At 38.7% G+C, this 25,758-nt stretch overlaps 1 protein-coding gene across 12 annotated transcripts in view; it reads right to left on the bottom strand.

Annotated features, from left to right (window-relative positions):
- The window catches only part of ATG13 (autophagy related 13), a 53,930-nt gene that overhangs the window by 26,464 nt on the left and 1,708 nt on the right, over positions 1-25,758 (bottom strand). The window lies entirely within an intron of this gene.

Raw genomic sequence — 25,758 nt, 5'->3', positions numbered from 1 at the left:
GACAAGCCATTTTACCTGCATCTGAAACTTTAAGCTTGAAATATAACTTATTGATTAAAAAAAGTTCTACTACCCAGCATACTGAAGATGTTTATTTAATTTATTAAATATATTTTTAATTTTAGAGAGAGAGAAGAGGGGAGAGGGGCAGGGAGGGGAAGAGAGAAAAAGAGAGAGAGGGAGGGAGGGAAAAAGGAAGGGAGAGAGAGAATTTTAAGCAGGTTCCATGCTCAGTGTGGAATCTAACACGGAGCTCAATCCCATGACCCTGGGATCATGAGCTGGGCTGAAATCAAGAGTCAGATGTTCAACTGACTGAGCCACCCAGATGCCCCATGAAGACTGTTTTTTTGCCTTTTTTTTGTTTAATATTAAAAAAATGTTTGGGGCTCCTGGGTGGCTCAGTCAGTTGGCGTCTGACTTCAGCTCAGGTCCTGCGCTATGGTTTGTCGGTTCGAGCCCCACGTCAGGCTCTGTGCTGACAGCTCAGAGCCTGGAGCTGCTTCAGATTCTATGTCTCCTCCTCTCTCTGCCCCTCCATGCGTGTGCTCTGTCTCTCTTGGTCTCTCAATAATAAACATTAAAAAAAAAAATTTTTTTTTTAATGTTTATTTTGGGGGGGGGTGCTGAGAGAGAGAGGGAGAGAGAGGGAGAGAGAGAACCCCAAGCAGGCTCCATACTGTCAGCACAGAGCCTGACGAGGGGCTTGATCTTATGAACTGAGAGATCATGACCTGAGCTGAAATCAAGAGTTGTACACTTAACCCACTGAGTCACCCAGACGCCCAGAGGACTAAATTTTAACGAGATAAAAACTTTGTTAAAACAAAATGAGATCATTTATATTCCTTCAAAGGGCCACTAAATCAGTTGAACTTTTGGGGGTTTATGGACCCCTTTTGATAATCTGAAAACAAGCCTTTCTCCATAAAAATGCACATATATAGAAATGTTTGGATATAATTTCATGGGGTTCTTGGATTTCATGGGGCACAGCATAGCCCCCTCAGGCTGAAATTGTTTGAGATGGGGCTGGCATGAGGAAAAAAGCACTTAGGGAGAGAAGAACTTGAACGAAGAATATCAGCGACAGAGAACAAAATGGATTTGGAACGATTAAGTATTCCAGTTTTCCAAAGAATTGTGTATGGATAGGGAAGCAGTATGGCTGGCTGGGGCCAGATCATGAGAATCCCGAATGCAATGCTAGAGCCTGATGTGCACCTAGTACACCAGAAATGGTAGCCTCCTCAAGACTTATGAGGGAAGGAATTAACATAGTGAGGGTGCTAGCATCCTCTGAGTGGTGCTTTAGAAAGATAGCTTTGCTGGCATATTGTAGAAAAGGTTTGAGTATGAAAAGCAGGGAAACCGTTAATTCCCTGGTAATAATGAACGCTTGTGGTCATGGCTAAAACTCTACTACAGACATGGTTTCAAATAGTATGGATGGAGATACTTTAAAGGAAGAGCCGGCAGGATTTAAGGACTGACTATAAAAAATTTAACTGGTTTCAGTTAACAATAAGCAAGGAAGCCAGAAGGAGAGCTAGTTTCAAGGAAAAATATAAACAAAAGAAGAGAGGTGAAACAGGAAAAATTTTAAATTGAGGTATAACACCGTACACAAAATTAAATTCAAAATGGATGAAAGACTTACATGTGAGACAGGAAACTATCAAAATCCTAGAGGAGAATACAGGAAGTGACCTCTTGGACTCTGGCCAGAGCAATTTCTCACTAGACACATCAGTAAAGTCAAGGGAAACAAAAGCAAACATGAACTACTGGGACTTCATCAAGATAAAAAGCTTCTACACAGCAAAGGAAACACTCAACAAAACTAAAAGGGAACCTTTGGAATGAGAGAAGATATTTGCAAATGATATATCTGACAAAGGGTTAGTATTCAAAATCTATAAACAACTTATCAAATTCAACACCCCAAAAACAAATAATCCAGTGAAGAAATGGGCAGAAGACATGAATAGACATTTTTCCAAAGAAGACATGCAGATGGTTAACAGACACATGAGAAAATGCCCAACCTTGGGGCGCCTGGGTAGCTCAGTCAGTTAAGTGGCCGACTTCGGCTCAGGTCATGATCTCTCGGTCCGTGAGTTCGAGCCCCACGTCGGGCTCTGTGCTGACCGCTCAGAGCCTGGAGTCTGTTTTGGATTCTGTGTCTCCCTCTCTCTGACCCTCCCCCGTTCATGCTCTGTCTCTTCCTGTCTCAAAAATAAATAAACGTTAAAAAAAAAAAAAAAGAAAAGAAAATGCCCAACCTCACTTATCAGGGAAATACAAACCAAAACCATGACAAGATACCACCTCACACCTGTCAGACTGACTAAAATTAACAACAGGAAATAAGAGATGTTGGTGAGAATGCAGAGAAGGGGAAAACCTCTTACGCTGTTGGTGGGAATGCAAACTGGTATAGACACTCTGGAAAACAGTATAGAGGTTCCTCAAAAGTTAAAAATAGAATTACCCTATGATCCAGCAATTGCACTACTGGGTATTTACCCAAAGGACACAAAAATACTGATTCAAAGGGATACATGAATCCCCATATTTATAGTTGCATTATCAACAATAGCCAAACTATGGATGTCCATCGACTGATGAATGGATAAAGAAGATGTGGTATATACATACAGTGGAATATTACTCAGACATAAAAAAGACTGAATCTTGACATTTGCAACGACATGGAGGGAGCTACAGTGTTTTATGTTAAGTGAAATAAATCAGAGAAAGACAAACATCATATGATTTCACTAATATGTGGAATTTAAGAAATGAAACAGATGAACATAGGGACGAAAAAAGAAAGAGGCAAGCCATAAAACAGACTCTTAACTATGGAGAACAAACTTAGGGTTGATGGTGGGAGCTGGGTGGGGAGATGGGTTAAATGGGTGACGGGGATTAAGGAGGGCGTTTGTAGTGATGAGCACTGGAAGTTACATGTAAGTGATGAATCACTAAATTCTACTCCTGAAGCTATATTACATTCTATGTGAACTGGAATTTAAATAAAAACTTGAAATTACAAAAAAATATAAAAATAAAGATGAGGTATAACTTACACGTAGTGAAATGCACTTGGGTATACAGCTCAAAAAATATTTTGTTTTCATTTCTATTTCAACACATAATACATAATTTTGTATATATACATGCATATAACCACAAGTCAGATCAAGTTATAGAACATTTCCAATACTCCAGAGGGCTCCTTTGTGTCCTCTCAGTCAATAAACTCACCAAAAAGGAACCATTATGCTTACCTCTATCATCATAGATCAGTCTTATCTATTTTGACAAATTGTTCCATTTATATAAATGGAATCAAACAATATTAACTCTTTTGTGGGTAGCTTCCTTTATTCAAATCATGCCTGTGAGATTCGTTTGTAATGTTGTATGTAGCACTTTATTCTTTTTTCACTGCTATGTTGCATTCCACTTCATGAATATACCATAAACTATAAATTCCAGGCTGATAAACATTTGGGTTGCTTCCTGTTTTTAGCAAGATTTTTACACAAGTCTTTTGGTGGATGTAAACACTCACTGCCATCAGATAGAAACCCAGGAGTGTTAATGTTGGGTCACAGAGTATACATATTTAGTGTTTGGTGTTTTTTTTTAATTTTTTTTAACGTTTATTTATTTTTGAGACAGAGAGAGACAGAGCATGAATGGGGGAGGGTCAGAGAGAGAGGGAGACACAGAATCGGAAACAGGCTCCAGGCCCTGAGCAGCCAGCACAGAGCCCGACGCGGGGCTTGAACTCACAGACCGCGAGATCATGACCTGAGCTGAAGTTGGACGCTTAACCGACTGAGCCACCCAGGCACCCCTATTTAGTGTTTTTTTACATGTTTACCTTTGAGAGAGAGGGAGAGAGAGAGAGAGAGAGAGAGAGAGAGAGAGAGAGAGAGAGAACGCAAGCGGGGAGGGGCAGAGAGAGTGGGGGACAGAGGCCTGCATAAAGCAGGCCCTGCATGCAACAGGCCTGAGGCGGGGCTCAAACCCATGAACTGGAGATGATTACCTGAGTTGAAGTCATTCAACCGACTGAGCCACCCAGGCACCCCCATAAACTTAAACAGACACCGACAGTTTTCTAGAATCTGTACCAACGTACACTCTCACCAGCAGTGTATGAGAGTTCCAGCTGCTCCACATCTATACTACTATAATACTTGGTACTACTAATTCTTTAATTTTAGCCATCCTGGTAAGGGTGTGGTAGTATCTCATTTAATCTGTATTAAATGATTAATGATTAGTGATTAAATGACCACTGAATTTTCCCTACTAGCACCTTTTCATGTTTACTAGCCATTTGGAAATCCTCTTTAATGAAGTACTAGTTCAAGCCTTTTGCCTATTTAAAAAATTAGGTTATCTTTTTCTTACTGAATTGTAGAAGTTTCTAAAATATATGTAGTAGATATAAATACTTTGTTGAATATATACTGTAAATATCTCCTCCCAGTTTGTGGTTTGCCTTTCTTATGACATCTTTTTCATGAGAATCTGAATATACTAACAGACAAAGGCCAGACTACATATATAAAAATAGAGCTCTGACTGACAACCTGCAGAAACCAGCCCAGGAAGGAAGCCAAACTGATATCTCCGCCACCTAGTGCAAGAAGCCAACCTACTACCTACAGTAACCAGTCAAGGAAGGCAGACTATCTCTAGCAAGTAGTCCAGGAAGCCGAACAATAACCCCTGTAGAAAGCCCCAGTCAATACCTGGTTAATAACTGACAGCTTCCCCAATTTCTGTCCCTGCTTCCAACTTAGGAAAGCCAAATATGCATCCCTAACCGACCACATCCCTAACCAAGCCCCAACTTGTAGTTAGGCTGCCTACAGTGTTCCTATGCCAATAACCCCAAATCAGGACATACCTGAAGCTTTGTCTTTTTTCCACTTTTTTCCACTGGTCTACCTGCCTGTGAGTCTCTGCCAGTGCAAGTGATGGTGGCTCACTCCCCTGCCATGACAAGCTCTGATTAAATGGCCTTCACCTGTTCTTAATCTGTGGCGTTTCTTTATTTCTACATTAAAAGCAGCCTTACTGAGGTATAACTGGCAATAAACAATATCTGGAAGTGTAAGACATGGTAAGTTTTGACATATATTTGTAACTATAAAACCACTACCACAAAATAGTGAACATCTCTATCCCTAAGTTTCCTCATATTCCTTTGTAATGCCTCCTTCCGGCCCCTCCTCAATGCCCCATCCCTAGGCAATCGCTGCCACGCTTTCTATCACTATAGATCCCTATCTGTGTTTTCTAGAGTTTTATACAAATTAGATCACACAGCATGTACTCTTTGGCTTCTTTCACTTAGCATAATTATTTGGAGGTTTACCCATGTTGTGTTCCACGTTCATAGCTTATCCCTTTTTATTGCTGAGTGGTATCTTCTTATGGAGTCTTTGAAAGTGATTAAAAGAGGTGCTTAAACTTTTTAAGTCCAATTTCTCAACTCTTTTCAGCACTCCTTTGTGCTCTGTTGAAAAATTTTGCTGATCTCAAACTCATGAAAATCTTCTACATTTTCTTCTAAAAATGTTATTGTTTACATTTCATGTTTAGATTCATGATCCATCATAAAGTAGTTTTTCTTGTAGTATAAGTTTGGGGTTGAGGATCATTATTTTTAGTCTTAGCCAATCAGCTCAGACTATATAATAGATTGAATTAGTAACACCAGAAGATCTATCTGAAAAGGCCCAATTTGTAACTTATGAAAAGACTAAGACTGAGGTTAAAGTAGGAAGGGAGAAGTAGAAGAAGTAGACATTCTCCAAAAAGAAGGAATAGTTTAAAAACTATAGCAGTACATAAAATTACCATGGAAGATAACAGAAAAAAAAAAAAAAACAAAAAACCAAAGGCCATCAGAAAATATTGGCACAAAAGAACCATAAAGAGAAATGCAAGAACTAATCGGAGAAATAGGCAAAAAGACTTCTGAGCTGTTATTACTGAAATCGAGAGGAAATAAGTTTCAAAATTGAAGCGATGGCCAAATAATATAAAGCTCTTGTGGAAGAGGCAAAACTTTACCTCTACCCATCGTAGGTTTTCAGCTGGGCCTCTTTAACAAAAAGACAGATTAATAAGAGGAAAAGAACAATTTATCAACACCTGCAGTGCACATCTCACAAGAGAAACCTCAACAGAAAGATAATTCAATATGGTGGCTTAGAACTGTTGCTTATATGGGATCTTCAACAAAGAATGGTAAATTTCTAGAGAAATGATGGGACAAAGGAAAGCAGTTCTTCCAAGGGCGGCAAACTGTAGGAAGGTATAAATATATGGGAGGAAACTAATGGAGTAAGGGGTGTTGGCAGATTCCACTAGTACCTTCTCTGAGCTGATAAGAGTCTGCCTCCAGGAAAAGGAGAATTTATATCTCACCTTTAGGCCGAAAAGCAGAAGGTAAAGAAAGGTTCTCCTCCATTTGCTGCTTAATTGCCTTAATTTTGATCTGTCAAAATAATTTTTATATCGAAGAGACATATTTTGGAGTGACACATTCTGATTTCCTTTATTCTTGAGGTGAGAAAAAGGGCACTGGACTTGGCGGCATATTGCTAATAACCTTTGAGAGGATTGGTTCTTAGAGTGGTGGTGATTCAACTGGCTTCTGAGAAGTTGTACAGAAAAAGACCTCAAGGTGTTGTTGAAAGGATTTTCCCTGTAGCACAGGGCTATCTGAGCAAAATCCCCGGACTCAGAAGCCACAGGAGAGTCCACTGGGAACAAGGACAGGTTAAAGCCTAAAGTGATGCAAATTATAAGGGACTTACCTTTTGGAGACTACCATTTGTAAGTCTGACAGCATTTAAAACATACCACCCACCTTCAGACCTTCCTAATTGTGGTTAAAAATAACACAAACAAATGTTATGGTAAAAATTAAAAAAAACAAAACCAAAAAACTTTTAAAGGGCTAAACTGCTTACAGCCCTGAAGCAACCCAGCAACAGATCTGAGATAAGAATAGTCCTGGAGGATTGCACTGCCCTTATTTTATACTGAAGTGGGGAACTGTGTTCCCACCACCAGAACTTCAACCAATGCAAACATAATAGCACAATGACTCTTGTGACTTTTTGTACCACTGCAACACTAAAAGGATTATGTAGCTAGAGTTAGTTACTGAGCCAAAAGGGTGAGATCTCGACTGGGGAAAAAGTTGTCTATCTCACAGGCATCAGAGTTTGTTGTTCCCTCAGGCCTTGTCTATCACACAGTTAGTTCACAGGCTACAACAGGAATGTAACACAAAGTCTACCTTACGTCTTACTTTTTGCAAAATTCCTTGAGTGTTCCAAGGAATACAAAGGGGAAATTTGGAACAAACATTAAAAAGAGACCTACAATTGAATTCTGTCCTTTTTTCTGCCCTTTACTAATACTAGCCAGTTACTAAATCCTTCAAGCTCTTGTTTCTGCAAACTCCTTTATATTTGCTACTCTTTCATTTCCAAAGATACCACCTTAATCCAGGTCTCATTTCTAATCTGGAAGAGACTCACTTGGTTAGTTACTCTCCATTTGAAGAGGATCAGGATATGCCATCCCAAAATAAGCCACTTTGGCAAAAAGTTTATTTTTAGCTGAAGACATTTGAGATTCAACAGATGTAGAAAGAAACCTTCTCGGGCTTCCCTTATCTGACTAAAAGCAGAAACTTCTGAGAAATGAGGACAGCCATAAATTCCCATTTCAGGTTGGCATCTATTCCCAAGAGAGAGATCAGGAGTAGACCTACCATAAATCCTCTCGCTGGGGGAAGTTTCATGGTCATGAAGAAAAGGGAAAGACCATTTGCACCTACCTAAACAAATATCATCACAAACTTTCTTATCACCCATTTCTTCTCCTAAAAACTCATTTGTTTTTTCGAAAAAACCTTTTTTGCTCTTCCCATAAAAGCCTCTTCTCCTAGGCACCTTTCTCTTATTCAGTTAGGTATATAAGTCCCAAATTCATCTGGGTTATTCATCGCTGAGCACCCCTATGGTTGCTAATTAGTCTTGTGTCAGTTTAAGTTGCAGGCCCCCAAGTACTAAATGTAAGAGTGTATAGGAAAAGTTTTCCTCCCCAACACGTTCTAGGTTACACTGTAAACCTCAGGCAAACTGCTAAAAGACTAGTCTAAGCATGATGTCATTATATTGCTCCTATGCTCCAGAAATTTTGACAAACTCCTCAGTCTGACCTTCAAGATTCCCCAAGCAAAGTCAGCAGGAAAAACAGGTGAAGTGATTTTGAAACGGTGATCAGAGGCTTACTGGCACATTTAGGAAAGACCTCGGTCGCTAAAACTACCAAATAAATGGTGATCCAGAACCAATGTCTAGTCCTTGTATGTACATGCTCAGAAAACTAATTTTGTTAGTTCAGTCGAAGTTTTGAGAACAACTTCAGTTACAAGAGACTGCTTATATACCACAAATCCAATTATTTGAAAAATAAAATTGCTAAGTAGATGGAAAGAGAAGCATCAAGATATCAACATAATGCCTTTCCTAAAAGGAGACAATTTTGCGAAATTAAAATCATGTTGGATGGCTAACTGGTATCATCCCAGTATGAGGTCCATGTATCTTTCTCTCCCTCAGGGACAAGCAAGTTGGAATTCGACCACCAAGAACCAAGAGAACCTTCTCACTTGACAATGTATGTATTCGACTTTCTTTTAAGACACTGCCAACCATGGCTCAAGTTAGTCATTGTCACCAACAGTTATAACTGCCAAAATACATTAAGGGTGGAGGCCCTCTGATAGGGTGGGTTTTAAGGCAGTACATCAGCTGCTAGAGGACTGAGGCAAAGTAGGGCTTTTATGTTATCACTTAGTTCAAGTCAAGGCCATTTTACCAATTAGCATTCTCATCTCTCAATTACATTGCAAATTCTGCTGCAGACTTTTAAATTTCTTATCCCTTTCCTGATAATATGCTGAATATGTAAGTTAATTAGAGCTCCTTACCTCTTTATTAAATTTTTCGCCCTAGGGACATAACCTAATTACTGTATATAATTTCGGATATTTACAAAAAATTCTATGTGGTTCCCACCAACATAAATTTGATTAAATTTATCAAGTGTCACCTTTTACAAAATGGCTTAACTAGGTCAAAAATATATTTACACATCATAATCCTCCAACAGTTACTGCTTCCCATCAAGCTTAATCAACACCTATTTTCCCCAGACTTACCACTTACAGCTTTGCCTTCCTGAGAAATAACCTCAGTTAAGGCCTTTGTTCAAGATTTAAAACATTTAAGAAATAACAAAAAATTATTTACCGGGCCTTGAATAGCAATTTCAATTTAGCAACATTCTCTGCACATCATTTTCATTAATAGAAATTCATAACAACAAATAAGTCTTTGAGGTTCCCAAAGTGTTTAGAACAGGTAGAGACTTATACCATAATAAATTGTTTTTAAACAAGTACCAAAAATATAATAAATCAGAATGTGTGGTGTATATATGCCATGGAATAGTATTCAGCCTTAAAAAGGAAGGAAATTCTGGGGTGCCTGGGAGGCTCAGTTGGTTGAGTGTCCAACTTCGGTTCAGGTCATGATCTCATAGTCCATGGGTTCGAGCCCTGCATCGGGCTCTGTGATGACAGCTTAGAGCCTGAAGCCTGCTTCAGATTCTGTGTCTCCCTCTCTCTCTGCCCCTCCCCCTCTTGTATTCTCTCTCTCTCTCTCTCTCTCTCTCTCTCAAAAATAAATAAACATTAAAAAAAAAAAAAGGAAGGAAATTCTGACACATGCTACAACATGGATGAACTTTGAGGACATTAAGTGAAATAAGCCAGTCACAAAAGGACAAATGCTGTAGGATAGCACTTTTATGAGGCACTTAGAGTGGTCAAAATCATGGTCAGAAAGTGTAAGAGTGGTTGTCAGGAGCTGGAGAGGAGGAGAGAACAGGAAGTTAGTGTTTAACAAGTATAGAGTTTCAGTTTTACAAGATGAAGAGATATGGGGCTGGACGGTGGGGATGGCTACATAACAATGTGCAAGTATTTATTTAATACCACTGAACTGTACACTTAAAAATGGTTAAGCTAGTAAATTTTATATTATTCGTATTTCAACACAACAGCAACAAAAGAAAACATGCCATTAAATTAATTCTCCCATTGTTATGTAATGGATGTAGGTAATCATCAACCTCCAAATACTAGACAGAAGATTCTTTATCACTGCTCCAGTGCAAAATATATAATCAACTAAGGGAAAAGCACACTTAATCCGATAGGCAGGTTCTCTAGATCTTTTACTTTCAAACAAATGCTAATTTTAATTTAAAAAAAACCTGTTCTGCTTAAATAGGCAGATAAACATTTATCTCAACTATTTTCCCAATATCTAGTTAAAAACACAGAACTATAAAGGTTGTAAATAAATATTTCCTTTTATAGGAAATAACAAATGAAAGCTATCAACAAAACACTGGGGGAAAAAGTAAGCAGACTGGTTAAGTATAAAGGTTTCCATGCTTATGTTTACTTCTGCTCACTCCTAAAACAAAACAACAAAGAATGGGGGAGGGGGTGCTTAAAAAGCATACACACAGATCAGAAGATGTGGCATGGAGATATCAGGCATGGAGATGACAGCATCACAGTTCTGGAAGATGGAAAGCAGAAGAAACACATGAGTGAGGAGTGCAGAGCTGATATTCCAAGCCAGCCACAGGGCAAATCCAAAACAAAGCAAGTTCATCTGAACCAAAGAACCCAAGAAAGGTTAAGGAATGAGAGGTACCAGAACTCTCTCAACGTAGAATGGCCGATGGGGCTGAAAACAGGAGGATTATCTTAAAAGCCCACAGAAGAAGCAGTCAGACCCTACTCTGAGCCCTACACTCCTTTCATAACCCCACTCAGGGCAGAACTGCCCTTCCTCTCTAATTTTAGAGGACCAGACATTAATTTTTTTGAAACCATGAATCAGAAAACATGCTGGACTTCAGGGTGATTGGGTGGCTCAGTTACCTAGGCGTTTTGACTCTTGCTTTCGACTTGAGTCATGATCTCATGGTTTGTGAGTTCGAGCCCTCAACAGGGCTCTGTGCTGACAGTGCAGAGCCTGGTTCTCTCTGCCCCTCAGCCTCTCTCTCAAAAATAAACAAACATTAAAAAAAAAAAAAAAAAAAAAAAAAAAAAGCATGCTCAGGGTGCCTGAGTAGCTCAGTCAGTTAAGCATCTGACTTCGGCTCAGGTCGTTATCTCGTGGTCCATGAGTTCAAGCCCCACATCTGGCTCTGTGCTGACAGCTCAGAACCTGGAGCCTTCTTCAGATTCTGTGTCTCCCTCTCTCTCTCTGCCTCTCCCCTGTTCACACTCTGTCTCTGTCTCCCTCTCAAAACTAAATAAACATTAAAAAATTAAAAAAAAAAAAAAGCACGCTGGACTTCAAGGATCAGATCCACATGAGGCACTCCCACTCCCATCTCCGAAGCCCCCTTCTTCACTTAGCTTGAAAAACACTGGCAGCCATGTTGGAGGCTTTCATCAAATGACTGGTGATCCCTTGGCTGTCCCATTCACACTTGGACATGAAGCACCAAAAAGACAGCAGAAACTCAGGTATATGAGTGAGGTTGGTTAACTGGTGGGGCTCACAGAGGGTCATCAGGAACAAGCTGCACCCCCCCCCCCCAATATTTTCAATTGAAAGAAACCTCAAGTGTCAGTATATAGAGGTTTGGCCCTCTGAGGACACTGAATTTTCCCCAGAGAAGCTTCTAAGAACCCTTGTCCTGCTGGGGACAAGTTTTCAATTCTTTATATGGTAAGCATATGTTTAATTTTGGGTAGGGGAATGGGTGAAACAGATAAAAGAGATTAAGAGATACAAACTTCCAGTTATAAAATAAATCACAGGGATGAAAAGTACAGCATAGGAAATACAGTCAGTAATACTGTAATAAATCTATATGGTAACCTTGTATGTATATCTCATTTCACGAATGACATACAATGCTAAGTATCTTCTCATATAATTCTTTGCCATTTGTGTATCTTTGATGAGAGGTCTCTTAAGGTCTTTGGTCCATTTTTTTAATGGGGTTGTTTTCTTATTGTTGAGATTTAAAAATTCTTTGTGTATTTTGAATAAGTCTTTCATCAGATGTGTCTTTTGCAAATATTTTCTTCTAGTCTGTGTCTTGTCTTCTAATTCTCTTGATAACTTTAGTTCTTTTTTTTGAAAAGCAATTTATATATGGAACTAATCTAATATTGAACAGTTAACACTTCCTTGATTTATTTTAAGGATGACTATTATTAACCAAATTCAGTTGTTTTGAGTAATGACTCCTGACATACTAACAATATTGCTTTCATATTTATATAATGCTTATTTCTATTCATATAAATTACAAAATAGTAACCTCAAAAACTATTTTTTAAATGTTTATTCATTTTTGAGAGAGAGAGCATGAGCAGGGGAGGGGCAGAGAGAAAGGGGGACAAAGGATCTGAGGCGGGCTCAGTACTGACAGCAACAAGCCTGATTGCGGGGCTCAAACTCACAAACTGCGAGATCATGACCTGAGCCAAAGTCAGATGCTTAACTGACTGAGCCACCCAGGCACCCTAACCTTAAAAACTACTAAAGAGTAACGGTGGGGGGGGTGGGGGGGTGGCCTGGGGTGGTTCAGTCAAATATCCGACTCCTGGTTTCGGTTCAAGTCATGATCTCGAGGTTCATGAGTTTGAGCCCCACATGGGGCTCCACACTGACAGTGCAGAGCCTGCTTGGGATTCTCTCTCCATCTCCCTCTCTGCCTCTCCCCTGATCATGAACACGTGCATGTGCTCTCTCTCAAATAAACTAAAAAAGAGAGAGAGATAATAGTATATTTTGACTATAATTAAAAAAAAATTACTGGGGCACCTAGGTGGCTCAGTTGGTTTGAGCAACTGACTTGATTTCGGCTCAGGTCGATTTCAGGGTCCTGGAATGGAGCTCCACATTGAGCTTTGTGCTGAGCATGGAGCATGCTTAAGATTCTCTCTCTCAGGGGGCACATGGGTGGCTCAGTTGGTGAACCATCCAACTCCAGCTCAGTCATTATCTCATGGTTCATGAGTTCAAGCCCCACCCATGTCAGGCTCTGTGCTGACAGCTCAGAGCCTGGAGCCTGCTTTGCATTCTGTGTCTCTCTCCTTCTGTGCCCCAACACCACCGATGCTATCTCTCTCACAAATAAATAAATAAATAAATATTAAAAAAAAAAAAAAAAGATTCTCTCTCTCAGGGCGCCTGAGTAACTCAGTCAGTTAAGCCTCCAACTCTTGATTTCGGCTCAGGTCATGATCTCAGGGTTCATGAGTTCTAGCCCTCCATCGGGCTCTGTGTTAACAGTGTGGAGCCTGCCTGGAATTCTCTCTCTCCTCCTCCCCTGCTCTCCCTCTCTCAAAATAAATAAACTTAAAAACATAATAAAATGTTAAAAAATTAAACTCATGTTTACATGCAAGAATATGTAGGTCTGGGGAGCACTGAAATTAAAACTCACAATTTTATATTTACTTTTCCAGCTAACAGTGAAAGATCAAAGACAATCTTTTCTTGCCAGTCATTTTTTCTACAGCAAGTATTTTCAGATTTTTCTCAACAAAGGTTTCAGAGGCAGATGTATAAGAAATGGGTAAAGATTAAATACTTCTTCACAGTAGATTGTCAGGTAATAAGTGTATAATAAATAACAAAATTACAAAAGTCACCATTTGCACCTATTATAGAATAAGTGACCCAAAATATCACCAGTGTATGATAAAAATCACTGGGTGAAAGTTTGCTGGCAAATGGAATATTTACACAATCTTCCCACAGATTACTTGTTAGTTACAGAGAAGTCTGGCAGTCAGAATCTTAACAAAGTGATCAAAGAAACATACCAACAATTGAAAAGTTGACATTATATTTTTCTTGATGTGATGTAGTAGGAAGGACATATTACCTAGGTGGCTTTCCTGCTAAAACTATGTAACCTGAATGTAAGCATGAAGAAGCAATCAGATGAGCTTAGGCATTTTATAAAATAATGGGCTTGTAGCTTCAAAAATGTCAATCTTATGAAAGACAAAAATTAAAAAAAGGCTCAAGAACTGTTTCAGACTAAAGGCTATTAAAGAGGTTTGACAACTAAATGCAATGTTTGATTATGGACTTTTTAATTTTTTTATTTTTAATTTTTTAAATGTTTATTATTTTTGAGAGACAGAGAGAGGCAGCATGAGCCAGGGAGGGGCAGAGAGAGACACACACACACACAGAATCCGAAGCAGGTCCCAGGCTCTGAGCTGTCAGCACAGAGCCTGATGTGGGGCTTGAACTCATGAACCCATGAGATCATGACCTGAGCAAAGTCAGCACTTAACCAATTGAGCCACCCAGGCGCCCCAATTATGGACTTTTAAAAAAGTTTCTATTAGAGGCACCTGGTTGGCTTACTTGGTAGAGCATGTGACTCTTGATCTCAGGATTTTAAGTTCAAATGTAGAGCTTGAGTGTAGAGATTCCTTAAAAATAAAATCTAATTGGGGCGCCTGGGTGGCGCAGTCGGTTAGGCGTCTGACTTCAGCCAGGTCACGATCTCGCGGTCCGTGAGTTCGAGCCCCGCGTCGGGCTCTGGGCTGATGGCTCAGAGCCTGGAGCCTGTTTCCAATTCTGTGTCTCCCCCTCTCTCTGCCCCTCCCCCATTCATACTCTGTCTCTCTCTGTCCCAAAAATAAATAAACGTTGGAAAAAAAAAATTAAAAAAAAAAATAAATAAAATAAAATCTAATAAATAAATAAATAAATAAATAAATGAACAATATTGAAACAATTGGTAACATGTGAATACTGACCATATACTAGGTAACAGTACTGCATCAATGTTAAATTTCCTGGCTTTGATACAATTACACTTTGGTCAATCCTCTTGTTCTTCAGAAATACAAGTAACTTTTCTCAGGGCCCAGCCAAAAAAAAAAAAAAAAAGGAAGGTGTCATATACTATTATATCATACAGTTTATGACACATAGATATATACTGTATGATAAGTAAAGCAATGTGGCAAAGAGTGAACAATGTGTGAATGTATGTGAAAAGTATATGAGAATTCACTGCAAAATTCTTATAATTTTTCTATTAATCAGTTTTCAAAAAAAATTTTTAATTAACAAATAAAATCTATTCTCATCAAATGGTCTATAACAGGGCAGAGAATTTAACTAGCTTTTTCCCAGTGTAAAATTTTCTAAAATTAGGTCTATCTCCTTGTGGGCCTATTTCAAATACAATTTTTCAAACATCTGAAAGACTGCTGTAGCTGTACTTCCAAGATTCTGTCACAGAATATCCTTGCCTTGGAGTAAAGTAGGCAAAGAGTTTAATGCACTGTGTCATGATAGATGTCAGTTTAAAATCTCTCAGGCGAACATCCAACAAGGCGGCTCGAAATGATGTTGTTAGTCCTCCCTCCTGCTACGCGTAAAAATGCAGATAAAATATGACAATATAAAGGTTTTGACATACAACTGAATAAGAAAGATTGAGAAATCCCAGGTTCCAGAAAAGGGTAAGTCAACACAATAGATGTAAGGGGAAAAACTGATGTCAGGGAGCTGAGGCCTATGAGCAGCAAGGTCAGGTTCTTCTAATGAGTGTATCAGAACATGCATGGGCATGGAAGATAGGACCTCAATGTTACAGGCAGGTAGAAACCCAGTACCCTGCACAAAACTGCACAGCCAGTGCTCGTTGATCACAGAGGCCAGAAGAACCCTAAAAAAGCAATAAAGAGGTTTGTCATCTATCATAGCAAGGCTCAGAGGTAGGAAAGTCACTCTCAAAACTTCAAAAGCATAAGCCAGTAAATTACATGGACGTAAGATCCAGCATTACACATGCATAGTAAGGAAACAAAAAGCCAAGAAATTAATCTAAAAACTGGTTTAGAACCATTGTAACCCCTAGGAACAGGCAGAAGCAAGCCTGGGAGAAGCTTTCACATCCTTGGATTATCAAGAGCCTGCTGCCAGGCCACACTCACAACGCTCCCTCGCAACTTTTAGCTAGGTGAATTCATAATTTAAAATTTTAAAGACTGGGGCACCTAGCTGGCTCAGTCGGAAGAGTATGTGACTCTTAATCTTGGGGCTGTGAGTTCAAGCCCCATGTTGGGAGTAGAGATTACAAAAAAACAAAACAAAACACCTTTTTAAAAATTATTAAAAAAATAAAAATTTACAGTCTGCACATGGAAATAAAACACCAAGAATGCAAAAGAACAAGACAATATAAGAAACTACATATCTGAAAGAGGAGAGTGTGCAAGTTGAAAGAAAATACACTTACTTGTGAATTTGGTAAACACATAAAAGAGAAAGCTTATGGGAGCTACAGAACGCTAAGGCCCGAATCATCAGGAGTCTGTGTGGGTATGAAAGAACCACAGTTGTAAAGATCTGGGTATAAGGTGCAAGGAAAGGTAGTTTTGGAAAACTACAGAGTGTACAGTATTGGGAATGGAGAGTAGCTTTGAAGGACGGGAACACAGACCTGGAGCTTTTGAACTGGAGAAGCAGGGGTGATTTAGGACGTTGAGAAAGGCAATTGGGTGGGTTAAAAAAATTATTTCATAAGGTTTTTCTTAAAAATTGAGATGTACTGCATGTACCATAAAATTCACCATTTTAAAGTGTACAAATCTGTGCTTTTTAGTATATTCACAAGGACGCACAACCATCACATTTTCATGACACTAAAACGAAATCCCGTAGCCGTTATCACTCACTCCCTACTTCTCCCTCCTCTTCCCAGTCGCTGACAGGGAGCGCTAATGTGCTTTGTAGTTACGGACGTGCTCATCCTGGACATTTCATATCAAGGAAATTATACAATATGTGGCCTTTTTGTGACTTGTTTCTTTCACCTTAGCATAATGTTTTCAAGGTTCAATCTATGTTGTAGAAGGTCTCAGTATTTCATTCCTTTTAATGACTGAATAATATTCCATGGCTACACCACATTTGGTTTACTGATTCATCAGTTGATGAACACTTGAGCTGTCTCTACTTTTTAGCTATTATAAATAATACTGCTAAGAACATTCATGTACAAGTTTTTGTGTTAACATATGTTCTCAATTCTCTATATATACCTACAAAGGGAATTACTGGGTCATATGGTAATTCAACATTTAACTTTTTGAGAAACTGCCAAACTGTCTTCCAAAGCAGCCATACCATTTCACATTAGGTAACAGGTTGAATTTTTTTTTAATTTAACTTTTTTTTTTTTTTAATTTTTTTTTCAACGTTTATTTTTATTTTTGGGACAGAGAGAGACAGAGCATGAACGGGTGAGGGGCAGAGAGAGAGGGAGACACAGAATCGGAAACAGGCTCCAGGCTCTGAGCCATCAGCCCAGAGCCTGACGCGGGGCTCGAACTCACGGACCGCGAGATCGTGACCTGGCTGAAGTCGGACGCCTAACCGACTGCGCCACCCAGGCGCCCCTAATTTAACTTTATTTTTGAGAGAGACAGCAAGGGAGGGACAGATGGGGGCGGGGGGAGAGGATCAGAAGCGGGCTCCGTGCTGACAGCAAAGAGCCCAACACAGAGCTCGAACTGTGAGATCATGATCTGGGCCGAAGTCAGACACTTAACCAACTGAGCCACTCAGGTACCCTTAATAGGTTTAATTTTAGGATCAGCACACCAAACGAGCACAAAAGGGACAGAGACAACACGTATTACGTATAGGTCTTCTTTTCCTTTTTCTCCAAGTATTTCCTTGTTCTTCACAGTCCATCTCTGTTCCTCCTTTCCATTTTTACCCATAATATATATCCCAGATAAATTTATTATTGCTGTATTAATTTCTTTTTTCTTGGACCTAGAGCTTTATTTTTTTCAAATTTTTACTTAAATTCCAGTTACTTGACATACAGTGCAATATTAATTTCAGGAGTAGATTCAGTGATTTCTCACTTACATACATACCCAGTGTTCATCCTAACAAATGCCCTCCTTAGTCCTCATCATCCTTCTAGCCCATCTCCCACCCACCTCTCTCCATTAACCCCTTAGTTTGTTCTCTATCTTTAAGAGTCTCTCATGGTGGGGCACTTGGGTGGCTCAGTTGGTTAAGCATCCAACTCTTGATTTCGGCTCAGATCATGATCTCACAGTTCGTGGGATCGAGCCCCACATCGGGCTCTGCGCTGACAGCATGGAGCCTGCTTGGGATTCTCTCCCTCCCTCTGTCTTCCCCTCCCACACTCACATGCTCCCTTGCTCTTTCTCTCAAAATAAATTAAAAAAACATTTAAAAAATCTTAAAGAAAAAAGTCTCTCATGGTTTACTTCCCTCACTTCCCCCCTCCTTTTCGTTCATCTCTTTTGTTTGTTAAATTCCACATGAGTGAAATCATATGGTATTTGTCCTTCTCTGACTTATTTCACTTAGCATAATACACTGTAGCTCCATCCACACTGTTGCAAATGGCAAGATTTCATTCTTTCTGATGACTGAGTAATATTCCAGTGTGTGTGTGTGTGTGTGTGTGTGTGTGTGTGTGTGTGCGCATGTGTGTATCATATCTTTATCCATTCATCAGTCAATGGACATTTGAGTTCTCTCCATAGCTTGGCTATGTTTTAATTTTTTTTTTAATTTACAAAAACAGTGGATATTTTTTTCTCTCAGAAAACAATTAAATGTAAAATTGTGTGACTTAAAGCTAATTTTTTAAGTTTCTATTGTGAAAAAATTTAAACATCACTATCTCCAATAATGTGGGATAAGGTCTGCCCTTAGCCTTTGCCAGAACCGCATTTAATTTCTCCCTGGAAGAAAATAATGTCACCCTAGCCCACAAATTGTCTCTACAATTTTTCATATATAATATCTGGCACATATTAAAATAAACTGGGCATTCATGGAGATAAACCCACATGACCAAAATCTAACAGATACAACATTAGAAATACATTAGAAATACATTAACAAAGTTATCAAGACAGAGACTTAAATATTACCATGCTTAATATGTTCAATTAAATAAAGCACAAAGTTGAGGATTTTGACAAAGAAATACTGCAAAAAAGAGCCAAGTAGAAATTCTAGAACTAAAAAACAAAAGAAAAACCCCCCACTAAATTAAGGACTCAGTGGTTACTAGGAATTTATCCACAGGATACAGGAGTGCTGATTGCAGGGGCACCTGTACCCTTATGTTTATAGCAGTGCTATGACAATAGCCAAATTATAGAAAGAGCCCAAATGTCCATCAAGGATGAATGAAGATGTGGTGTGTACACACACACATACACACACACACACACACACACACACACACACACTGGAATACTACTCACTGATGAAAAAGAATGAAATCTTGCCATTTGCAACAACATGGATGGAACTGGAGAGTATTATGCTAAGTGAAATAAGTCAGTCAGAGAAAGACATACCATATGTTTTCACTCCTATGTGGAATTTGAGAAATTTAACAGAAGACCATGGGGGAAGGGAAGGAAGAAATAAGTTACAGAGAAAGAGGCAAACCATTAAGAGATGCTTTTTTTTCTTATTTTTTTCAATGTTTATTTATTTTTGAGACAGAGACACAATGTGAGCAGTAAAGGGGCAGAGAGAGAGAGAGAGATCTTAAGAGACTCTTAAATACAGAGAACAAACAGACTCTTAAGAGACATTAAGAGACTCTTAAATACAGAGAACTGAGGGTTAATGGGAGTGGGGAGATGGGGCGAGGCGGGGAGCAGGGAAAATGGGTGATGGGCATTGAGGAGGGCACTTTTTGGGATGAGTACTGGGTGTTGCATGTAAGCGATGAATCACGGGAATCTACTCCTGAAGCCCAGAGTAAACTATGCACTGTATGTTAGCTAACTTGACAATAAATTCTTTTTTTAAAAAAAAGGACTCAGTGGTTGAGTCTTTGGGCACCTGGCTGGCTCAATTGGTAGAGCATACAACCTCTGATCTCGAGGTTGTAAGTTTGAGCCCCATGTTGGATGTAGAAATTCCTTAAAAATAAAATCTGGTGGGGTGACTCAGTCGGTTAAGCATCTGACTTCGGCTCAGGTCATGATCTCATGGTTGGTGAGTTTGAGCCCCGCGTCCGGCTCTGTGCTGACAGCTCAGAGCCTGGAGCCTGCTTCAGATTCTGTGTCTCCCTCTCTGCACCCCTCCCCCCCACTCATACTCTGTGTCTCTGTCTCTTTCTCAAAAATAAACAAAACATTAAAATAAATTAATTAATTAAATAATTAAATAAAATCTTTGAGGGGCACTTGGGTGGCTCAGTCGGATGAGCCTCCTGACTTGATTTTGGCTCAGGTCATGATCCTAGTGTTGTGGGATCAAGCCCTACATAGGCCTCCACATTGAGCGTGGAGTTTGCTTAAGATTCTCTCTCTCTCTCCCTCTCTCACTGCCCCTCTCCCCTGCTTACACTCTCTCTCTAAAATTAAAAAAAATTTTTTTAATACAAAATAAAATAAAATATTGAAAAAAAAAAAAGCAAAAGAACTCAATGGTTGGGTCTAACAGATGAGACAAGAAGACAAAAATAGTGAACATGAATATAAGCCAAAAGAAAATATCAGGAATGAACTACAGAGAGGCAAAAGGATGGAAAATAAAGAAAAGTATATGACAGGCCCAGAATGACGATATACTTTTGGGATATTTTTGAAAGTGAAAGGGCACTATTTGAGGTGTTTTTTAATCATACCATGACAATAGGTACATAATGCGACATGAGGTTATCTGAGACATTGAGAACACAGGGAAAGGTCTAACATATGTGTAATTGGAGGCCCAGAGGGAGAGGGGAAAGAATAAGGGGAAGAAGCAAAATTCTGCATCCCTGAGAATTTTCATGTAAAGGGGTAAGGAAAAATAAAGTGGGTAGGTATGGTCTGGCCAGATTCTTGGGGAATGATGAAAGTGAGCAAAAAGAGACTCTAAAATATTAGTAGGAAGTCAGTGCAGATTTTTCTTTGGAAAAGATTTAGGGACATTAATCTAAATACAGAGTCGTGGGGGATAAAGTAAAGGGACAAAAAGCAATGAGACCAGCTAGGAAGCTACTTCAGCAATCCAGACAGGGGTTGGTGATAACATCGGATTTAAGGTGATACAGGCAATAAAAGAAAAAAAAGGGCAAATAATTTCAAAGAAATAACTGAATAATTTGGCAAGAGATTATATAAATATGACTCCAGATGATATCTTTTGTCCTTAAAATTGGGAAAAGTTAACTAAAAAAATAATCTGTTTTCCAGTTGTTGTTCTTGTTTTTGAGAGGGGGGCACAAGTGAGCAAGGGGCAGAGAGAGAGAGGGAGACAGAAAGAATCCCATTAGGGGCAGAAAAGAAGAGAGAGAAGCTGGACTTACCAAAACCTCGAACTCATGAACCGTGAGATCATGACCTGATGCTTAACTGACTGAGCCACCCAGTCACCCCGTTTCCCAGTTTTTAACATGGAGTTTTTTAATATTTTGGATTCAGACTTAAAAGCTCAAGATGGCAAATCAAGAACAATAAAGAATAGATAAGTACAAGTACAGACAGAACAAAACAGTAATCTTCCCACTTTCCAGGCATTAGAGTTATCATTAAATTGTAGAGATCCTCTTTTCCATTTAGAAAGTTCTTTGCAGACAAATGATGAACAGAACAGAAAGGTTTAAACAACTGAAACAGTCTTCCTACCTAAAAGAGTTACAAAGAAAGTTTGGAAATAAAAAACAGAAATATACTCTGCTTAAACAAAAAGAAAAAAAAAGAGGAAGACGAATGAAAGAAAAGTAAAAGAAAGGAGAAGTAATAATATTTATAACAGGATTCTGGGCCAAAAGTGATGAAGTAAGATTAAAAGGGATATTGAGTAATGACAAAATACTCTCTGAAAATATAACAGCCATAAACCTTTAAAAAAAATTTTTTAACGCTCATTTATTTTTGAGACAGAGAGAGACAGAGCATGAACGGGAGAGGGTCAGAGAGAGAGGGAAACACAGAATCTGAAACAGGCTCCAGGCTCTGAGCGGGTCAGCACAGAGCCCGACGCGGGGCTCGAACTCACGGACCGCGAGATCTTGACCTGAGCCGAAGTTGGCCACCCAACTGACTGAGCCACCCAGGCGCCCCCAGCCATAAACCTTTATACATAAGCAATATAGTAATAAAATACATAAAGCAAAAGTTCTTAGAGATAGTAGGAGAGCTTGATAAAACCAAAACTGTACCTGAATATTCAACATAACTTTTTGACAGCTCAAGTAGATATAAACAAAAATGTAGAAGAACCGAATAATAAAACCAAGTCTCTATGTATGTACTGGTATACAGGGCAAGTCACTCAATCCTCCTGTACCTTATATTTCTTTCTTATAAAATGTCAATAAGTGATACCTACCTCACAGGGTTGAGGATTAAATGAGATAGTTCCTGTAAAGAGTACTTGCTACATATGAGACCCTCAATAAAGCTCTTGTTATCTAACTTAACCATTCACATTCTCTTAGGTTCAAGGAACATGATAAATTAATCATGCTTTTGACTGATAAAATAAATTTTCCAAGATGTTTTTGCCCATAATCCAATAAAATTAGAAATATACATGGGGCGCCTGGGTGGCTCAGTTGGTTAAACATTTGAGTTCAGCTCAAGTTATGATCTCTCAGTTCGTGGGTTCAAGCCCCGCATCGGGCTCTGTGCTGACAGCTCAGAGCCTGGAGCCTGCTTCAGATTCTATGTTTCCCTCTCTCTCTACCCCTCCCCTGCTTGTGCTCTCTCTCTCAAAAATAAATAAACATTAAAAAAAGAGAAATATACAATAAGAAGTTAATCATGTATAAATTAAATCATGTATAAATAAACACTTAAATAAAAACCAAAGTTACAATTACCTAGAAATTAACAAAATGGAAAATATCTGATGACAAAAAAGAGATACAGCAAAAGGAGAATTCAGAAGAAAATGTAGAGCATTAAGTAACTGTATAATTAAAAAGATTAAATTTAAGTATTCAATTTAAGAAACCAAAAGTAAAATAAACCAAAAGAAAAGGAAGGTGGGAATAATGATAAAAGCCATGCTCGATTAATTATTTATACCACAGAATAAATAAGGCCAAATATCTGGTTTCTTGCAAATTCCAACAGAAATCGATTCAGGAGTAAAAACACCCTTAAACTTATATTTAAAATAGCACAACTAAATCTCAATAAGTATTTCTCCGTATAATCTCTCTCCTAATGACCTAATAGTTGTGGGCAATACAGAAGAAATTGGAGGGGGCAGGGAACAAACAAACCTCAATATTAGAGAGAACATAAAATGATTTTTAACTCTGTATTTTTCACATTTGTATGAATCGAAAGTCAAAAGCGAAAACAGCCATTTTCCAAAGTAACAATATTAAGTTAACACTTCTATAAATTCTTTATTTACCTTTGTTTTACTAAGAAGCTACTACTGACTGATAGTCAACTGTGAGTTGTTAATGGAACTATTTTTCTAAGTATTGGTCCCCTTCTCTTGTAACCAAGGACATATAGGTGACACCACTAGGGCCAAACAAATTTCCTCTAACACCTACACTGGCATTTAGAAGATTTTTTTAAATAAACTGGCCCACAGTTTACTCTACAGTTACAAACAACTGATTATTTAAAATTAATTTTAAACCTGTTTAACGATTTAAAATCTATTTTAAAGATTTAAAACCAATTTTACATTTCTGTAAGGATTTAAAATCCTTTTAAATTTAAAACCCAAACTCAAAGAAAAGTTTGTTGATGCTCCTTGCGCAGAGAGGACTAGATAGCCTCCTTTGCATTCTTCCTGGCTGCACTGCCCTTATCCTATCAGGGACAACCTGCAGTTTTTACTGGTGTCCACAATTTGACTAAGAGGAAGCAAAGATGAGCAACTCATACACCCTTTCCTCTATTGAACCCATGCTTGAAAAAATGGTGCCTTACTCAGTTCAACACCCCAAATTGGTGTTGAATTACTTCCAAGTAATCCACACATAAAACCCAGATAACCTGTGTTCAAGAATTTTTAGAAGAAAAAAAAAAGAATTTTTAGTAATGTATACATATTTGAAGACTCTCAAGTCGGCATACAAGCCAAAAAAGTCTTAAGGAATATGAGCTCATTCATTAGCTGAACAGGCTGCATTTCTTAGTGAGTCTCTACACATTTACTGCATTAAAAAATAAAAACAGGGGCGCCTGGGTGGCGCAGTCGGTTAAGCGTCCGACTTCAGCCAGGTCACAATCTCGCGGTCCGGGAGTTCGAGCCCCGCGTCAGGCTCTGGGCTGATGGCTCGGAGCCTGGAGCCTGTTTCGATTCTGTGTCTCCCTCTCTCTCTGCCCCTCCCCCGTTCATGCTCTGTCTCTCTCTGTCCCAAAAATAAATAAACGTTAAAAAAAAAAATTTAAAAATAAATAAATAAATAAATAAATAAAAACAAAAAACTACGTTAAATAATAAAAGGTCATAACAATGAGGAATTTTTTAGGTGCACTCTTCATCCTCTAATCTAAGCAGCTCTCCAACCAGTGTTATGAATGCAATTATTCATCTCTTCTATAATACAGTTTTAAAAAGAAAAGAAATATTTGGGGCGCCTGGGTGGCTCAGTTGGTTAAGTGTCCGACTTCGGCTCAGGTCATGATCTCATGGTTCGTGGGTTTGAGCCCCGCGTCCGGCTCTGTGCTGATGGCTCAGAACCTGGAGTCTGCTTCAGATTCTGTGTCTCCCTCTCTCTCTGCCACTCCCCTGCTTGTGCTCTGTATCTCTCTCTCTCAAAAAACATTTAAAAAGTTTTAAAAGAAAAAGAAAAGAAATATTTAAAAGTGAAGTTTCAGGGGTTTTCAGGTATTGCCAAGGTTAAATAACTTCTCTCCAGACAAATATCCCAAAACAAATAGCTTTCACTCCCACTTGAGCAAAATATAAATGCAGAGTATTGGGGATGTACTTTATCAAGTGGGTGCAATAAATTCTACAGTGGGTACTTTTTTTGAGTAGTCAAAATTATCTTTATCTACTCATACAGTAGGACTTGGGACTCTGAAAGCTCAAAAGTTAATGTCTTCTTTTTGCATTTAGACTCTTGGCACCCTACTCTGAGTCATGGAGGTCATAAGCTAATAAGCTAATGCAGAGTGGACGGGAGCAGGAGAGACCATGGAAAAAACAGAACAAAACATTTCTTGCCTCCACCTCCATACAGTATAATTCCATTATGCATATAATGCATAGCTCCACTGTATCCAGCTGATTCTTAGTCCTTAAGTAAAACACTATAATAGACTGTTGACTAGCTGAAGATCTGCAGTTTTTGCTTCAATTTTAATAACCACTCTTGAGAAAAAAATACAAATACGCAAAAAGAATTGTTAAATTTAAGTACAATAGTTTAAAACCCAGTGGTTTGCCAATTTTTAGATAATGTGAATCTCAAAAGTTGCCATACCCTTAACTTTATATCCAAAGGGATACAATTTGAAAAGAGTGCATGAATTAACTACATTCATCTTATTATACAGACCAGTATATGTGACACTTGTTTCAACACTTACTCATCATCCACTATGCATTAAAAAATATTTAATAT

The sequence above is a fragment of the Prionailurus bengalensis genome, chromosome D1 (genome assembly GCF_016509475.1).
Source record: "Prionailurus bengalensis isolate Pbe53 chromosome D1, Fcat_Pben_1.1_paternal_pri, whole genome shotgun sequence".
Lineage (NCBI taxonomy): Eukaryota > Metazoa > Chordata > Mammalia > Carnivora > Felidae > Prionailurus > Prionailurus bengalensis.
This window is presented reverse-complemented; position numbering and strand designations above follow the sequence as displayed.